Source organism: Ochotona princeps, chromosome 8, assembly GCF_030435755.1.
Source record: "Ochotona princeps isolate mOchPri1 chromosome 8, mOchPri1.hap1, whole genome shotgun sequence".
NCBI lineage: Eukaryota > Metazoa > Chordata > Mammalia > Lagomorpha > Ochotonidae > Ochotona > Ochotona princeps.
The window spans coordinates 67,481,879-67,488,191 of record NC_080839.1 but is presented as its reverse complement, the minus strand read 5'-3'; the positions used below and the strand labels follow the sequence as shown (position 1 = coordinate 67,488,191).

At 42.2% G+C, this 6,313-nt stretch overlaps 1 pseudogene; it reads right to left on the bottom strand.

Annotated features, from left to right (window-relative positions):
- Positions 1-4,972: 4,972 nt before the first annotated feature.
- LOC101519505 (heterogeneous nuclear ribonucleoproteins C1/C2-like) lies at positions 4,973-5,838 on the bottom strand (annotated as a pseudogene).
- Positions 5,839-6,313: the final 475 nt, after the last annotated feature.

The following is a 6,313-nucleotide window of genomic DNA, read 5'->3' as shown; positions in this document are numbered from 1 at the left end:
CCTGAAAGCTAAAATAGATGGCAAATACACAGGGAGATTTAAGAGATTTGAAATAAGATCATTCTGATTCCAAAACACTTTTTTCTTGTTTATTTCTTATCCGGTTTCCTTCCTCTGTCAAACTCTGGACTCTCTGAAACCCGGGACCTTGTCTTCATTTCAAGCAGACTGTCATGGAGTATTTATTCAATTAATACTAGTTGAATGAATTCAGAGATAAGTACTTGAATTTCCCTTCTACTTTCAAGAACTCAGAATCAGGAGATTTTTCCTTTTTGATCCCTTTATCCTGTTGTTCTCAATACTCTGAGGTTTTCACCAACTCATCACCTTGGGGGCGACTTCTCTTTCCTCCATGCTCTTTAGAGTTGATTAAGTTGGCTGCATTAGGGCTGTTTTTCACTTACATGGCTTCCTTTTCTTTCTTTCCAATTAGCTCTCATCTTGAATGGTCCTGGCTCTTTCTGCTACATCCTGCGCAGAAGGCTGAAGGGAAACGACGCGGTGCAGTTCCCAGCCTCTGCATGACCTCATTGTTTCCAACACCCTCAGGCCAAATCTAATTTTTCTTTTGCCTCTTGGACACATCTTAGCCTACTTTTCAGTATGCGGTGGTGTGGTGTGGCTCAAATCAAAGTTCTTTAAGAAACAGTATGTCTATGTTCAGTTTACTTCCTCACCAGAGTATTCTCTAAGCCGACGGGCTGTATCTTAGAGAGGAGAAATAGCTGCTGGGCACGCCACTTCCTTAAGCCTCTCTCCCCTGCCACTGTGGATCAGTGCAACTGTTTTTCCACAGAACTACTTTCTACCTCTTTCTTACCCCTTTTCTGACCCTAGCTCTCCTAATGCTAATCAATAGATTCTTAGAGATGCCTTTTGGGGGAAACCATTAAGCTGCTACGAACCTGTGATTGAATCGTTCCTCTTATTATGCTCTTTCTCGGGCCCACATTCATGGAATTCAGCAAATCAGCCTCGCGTCTGGATCCGCGGCAATTTGCTTCATAGCATTTGATCCTGCCACCTTCCTCCCCTGCCCCCGACTAATTTTGTTGGCTTTCCAATTTAAGATTGTAGCTAGAAGATTACAACACCTAGTAAGAAAGCAGTCTTTGCTATTTTATTTAAACACAGATTCCTGGATCTGACTCTTGAAGAGTCTGATTGTTGATCTAAACTTCACACTGTAAACGCACACCCATCATAGTTCTCCAGGTGACTCTCACCTGTCCTGCCTCAGCAAGGGGACACTACTGACACGAGTGTTCATAGTAGATAACGAATGTGAGAGAACGGATGTCTCATTGCTATGTTGGCTGAAACAAATTCTTTCAGCAACAGAGAGCTGGCTTTATTTATCATTATTTCCAACATACTACATGTGAAATAAGTTTTAAAACATCTTACGAAATTCCCATCCACTTGACTGAGGCCTGTGCACCTCTCCAAAGAAAGGTACTGGAAGTGAAGAGTTAAGTCAGCTTTCACCCAAACACAAAGGCGGTGGAGGAAGGGAAAGCAGAGGCTGCCTCTGGAGATTGGGAAGGACTTAAATGTTAGCACTAACATATTGAACCTAATTCTGTGCCTCAGAGGTAGTTGGGGCAATCACCCGAGAGATCAATGCTGGCTCTCCCCTGGGGACACACTCACTCATGTCCTTCCTATTCCAGAGCCCAAAGCTCATTTCTGACCAACTGCCCAGGACAGAGAAGACTCGTTTTGTTCTTCTCTTCCCATCGAAAAAAAAAATGCATTTAGGACATAACATCATAATTCTCTACTCCCACTCGTTTTTCTTCTTTTTGTGAAAATCAATAACCTATAGGGCTGGATTTTATGAAAGCTACAGCAGTTAGAAGAAAACAAAGGAATGAATCTTTCGGCTCATCATACTTCACACACCCACTTGCTTACCGCCTCTGTGTGGCAGCTGGAAGAGGCTCAGGGAACATCTGGCTGTGAGTGGATGTGTCTGGACCGTGAGCCAGACAGGGAGAGAGCGAGCAGAGTGGAGTCTTAGGATGGCGGGCAGGGGACGATGATGGGGAGAAAACACATGTGGATTCAGGTGCCTAAGGGCTGTCCTATGAGTAGAATTCAATCATTAAACAGATGTTAACTCTCCAGCTACTGACTCACAATTCATTTAGAGATGAATCCATAGACTGACCCAAGATGATGGACCAAGGAGAAGCTGCACCAACTTAAGACACCAGGGAAACACAGAGGGTCCTGAATGGGATAAATTTTGAATGTAGAATGGACAGAAGAGACTCCATGGAGCAGTGAGGAGAGATGATGCATACGTAGCCACCAGCTGTGAAATTCCAGTGACTGTTGAATATTCGGGACTTCTGCCTGGCTGGGAAGGGCCAACTCCCAAGGCAAGGAGAGGGGAGGCTGCTACGGAGTATGTCACTGGCGGCTTGCACTGGGGCAGAATTCCACCATCTCACAGTGTGATCTGGTACAGGGATGATCAACTCCTTTATTCTGTGGAGGGAACTCATACTGCTTCCCTGCCCTCCCACCACCAAAATGCCAGCCTCAGATTTACTGAGATGGAATATGTTGCCAATCACTTTCCTGACTCAGGGAATGGTGGGCAGCTGGCTTAAGGGACAGGACAGTTTAAAGGGTGGAGAACCCAGCCCCTGCACCTCCAGGACTGTGAGAATTTGCGGCATAGGCTTTGGAAACCTAGAGGAGGAATGTAATGACTGGCTGAGTCCAGCATATCCACATGATCCCTGCATGTTGAGCACAGATGCTTAGGGTGTTCAGGAGACAAAGCACACGGTGAGACTTTCTGCACGGTGCTGGTGCCTGGGTGGGGGGACAGGCAGGGATCACCACCTCCTCTGGCCTGTGAATCACTTAGACACAGAGAAGGGCTGAGGGCATTAAACACACAGCCCAGCTCCAATATGCCCATCCCTCGCTGACTGTTGCCTCTTGTCACACAATCTCCAGGTTTGGAGTCCTGGATTATTTTATCCGGCATAAACGGTGACCAGAGCTCCCCAGCCTCACTTAGCATGCACTGCTAGAATTTCAGGGCAACTCTCTGAATCACATTTCCAAGAACAATCCTTCAATTAAAAAAAATAGATAATAACAAGTGATCTCTAGATGCAAAGAAAGCTGAAACACAAGAAACATGAACAGGACAGCTGATATCGCTTCCCAAAAAGAACAGAATAATACATCAGCACTGAACTGTGACCAAGGGGACACGGCAGCATGCTGGAACAGGAATCTAAACATGCTTGTAAGGTCACTCAACAACACACAGAAACATTGGCGTGAAATAAAGAAATCCGTAGAGGGTATGCATGAGAAATTCTTCAGAGATAAATCACACAGAGGTGAAATAAAATGTTTAATATTCAAATATGAAATAAACTAGAAAATCTTAACAACAGACTTGATGAGGCAAAAGTAAAAATACTTAATCTAAAAAAGACGTATTTTGAATTGTGTCAGAAAAATAAGAAAAATTTCAAAAGGCCAAAAATAGCATTTGGGAGTTGTGGGAAACTATCAGATGACTAAATACGTAAAAGTCTGAACAGAGACAAAAGAGTCATTATATAATGATCAATTCGCCAAGAAAATGTGCCTACATGAAATGTATATGTACTAAATGCCAGGGCACTGAGGTTTATAAAACAAAAAAATTGGTGGATTTAGTAAGAACACAGTCCTCCAATAAACTTACAGCTTGAAACTTAAACACCTCACTTCCATCAATCACAAAAATTCAAAAACGTAATGACAGAACTAATCAGAAGAGCTGAATAAACAGAGCTCATGGATATCTATAGAACACTTCAACCTACAATGTGAAATACAGTCATCACTGCATGGAACATGCTCTAGAATAGGGCATATACCAGGCAATCGAACAAATCTCAACAAATTAAAGAAAAAACTGAAATAATGTCATGCATTTTTTTTCTGGGCACAATAAAGTTAACCTGGAAGTTAACAAAAAAAAAGAACATAGAAAACATACAAATACACAAAGACAGTAACATCATCTTGAATGAACAGTGGATCAAAGAATAAATAAAAAAAGACATTATTAAAAGCCTTGAGACAAATGAAAATGGAAAGACAACATACCGAAACAAAGGGAACATTCAGAGAAATTTTCACAGCAATATTTGTCTACACCAAAAATTTGGAAGGAGATGAAATAACTGTTCTTATAATGTACCTAAAGGAAATTTCCAGAGAAACAAGATAAAAGCCATCCAAAATTAGTAGGAAGAAAGAAATAATAAAAGTTATGGAAGAAATAAATATAAAAATAAAGATCAGCAAATTAAATTGATGATTTTTCTCTGATAAACTATTTGCCAAAACTTTCCAAAAAGAAAAGAGGGGGTTTTAAATGATCAAAATCAAAGCAAAAAATATTAAACAAGACTTATATCAACCAGTTGGAAAGTTTAGAAGAAACAGATTTTCTAAACATATACCACTTACCAAAATTGAAACACAAAAAGATGGAAAACAGGAGAAGGAGGAGATTGAGCCAATAACACAGAGGCTTCCAACAAAGGAAAGCCTTGGACTAGCTGCTAAATTCCACCAAAATTTTAAGGAAGAAGTAATTCCAATGAATACCGACTTATTCAAAATAATTCAAAGGGAGGGAACTCTTCCAGTTGTATTTTTTAAAAAACCATACATCCTTTTTTGTTGTCAAATCATAATGAGGTATCAACATTAAAAGCAAAAATGACAGGGAAACACAAAACTACTACAAGGAGCATCAAAGGGTATGAAAATGAGAAGAAGCATGGGGAAATATGAATTAATGAACGTGGGAAAGGCTATGATGGGGCAAACACTGAGCATGCGCTGAACATACTGGGGAGAGGATCTGGCGAACATTTTGATCTTACCACCTAGATAAAGAAATAATGGGATAAGATTTCTAAACCCCACTACGTGTTTAGACGTCTTCCTTGCCATTGGTGCTGTCTCTATCATCCTCTCCTACCTCAGCCTCTTTTCATCATCCTTGCTCAACTGCAGCTGGCCATCGCCCATCGCCATTGTCCTCATCAGCCAGCAGGTCCCCTCCTCAGCAGCATCATTGGCACCTGCCCTCAGCCTCCGTCTTCACCTTGGTCTCATCTTCAGGGAACTGCTGCTCTGCCCCCTTCTGACATCCTTCTTCCTCTCAACTCCTGGTTTACTCTGTTCCTTTGCAATTTTTCCCCCAGGCTTTTCAGCAGAGAATCTACTTTTTGTTTTATCTGGGTCAAATCCTTCTTAGCGAACTGAAGGTCATCTCTTTTCAATTTTTCACATTTGGAAGAAGAAGATCCTCATTGTTCACTCTTAGAATGGAAGCCACTTTTCCCTCTTCTTGAGGTGTTTCCAGAAACACGCTTGTTCTCAAGGCACTACTGCTCAGGCAATAGGCAGAGGAGGGGAACACATGCTGGTTACCACGCATCCTGCCATCATAATCCCACTGAAGGTCAGTCCAAGTCAAAAGAGGAGCCATACACCAAGACAGACCATTTCACACCACTTTGCCATGTTCACTTTTGGTTCTGCAGCCAGGAGAATATCCAAAACCTAGCCAGCAATCATTCTCCCATCCTCTCCTGCTAATAGCAGCTGAGGCATTTCTCTCATTAGCATACTGAACAAAGGTAAAACCCTTACAAATGGAGCAGCCCACAATGTTGCCATACTTCAAGATTGTCTCCATGTCAGACTTCTTAACCACCAGAGTGAAGAGATTCCCATGAGCACATGGGGGTTCTTGCAGCGAGAATCTGGCTTACTGTTAACATTGCTTGCCATGGTACCTGATGGTAAGGGCCCCCACAAAGTCAACAAACTCAAGCAAAGTTCCACTAAGTTGGTCCAAGTGAATAGTAAGCAGAAACGGGAGGGAGAAGTGATTAGAACCTGAATCTCTCACTCCCGAGTTAGGAGCCAGCAGCTTTCTCCTTTGTTGGTAGCAGAGGCCCAAGCATTTGGTCATTTTCCACTCCTATCACAGATGTATTAACATGGTGCTGGATGCGAAGTAGAAAAGCTAGGACTTGAACCAGTGCCCATAAGGGATGCAAGGATGACAGGCAACAGCTTAACAAGACATGCCACACCACCAGCCTCAAGATAAAACAACTGATAAAATAATCCGTTTCTCTTTCTTTCTCTCTCTCTCTCTCTCTCTCTCTCTCTCTCTCTCTCTCACACACACACACACACACACACACACACACACACACACTTAAATAATTTGGGTACAGAAATATACCTCAACACAATT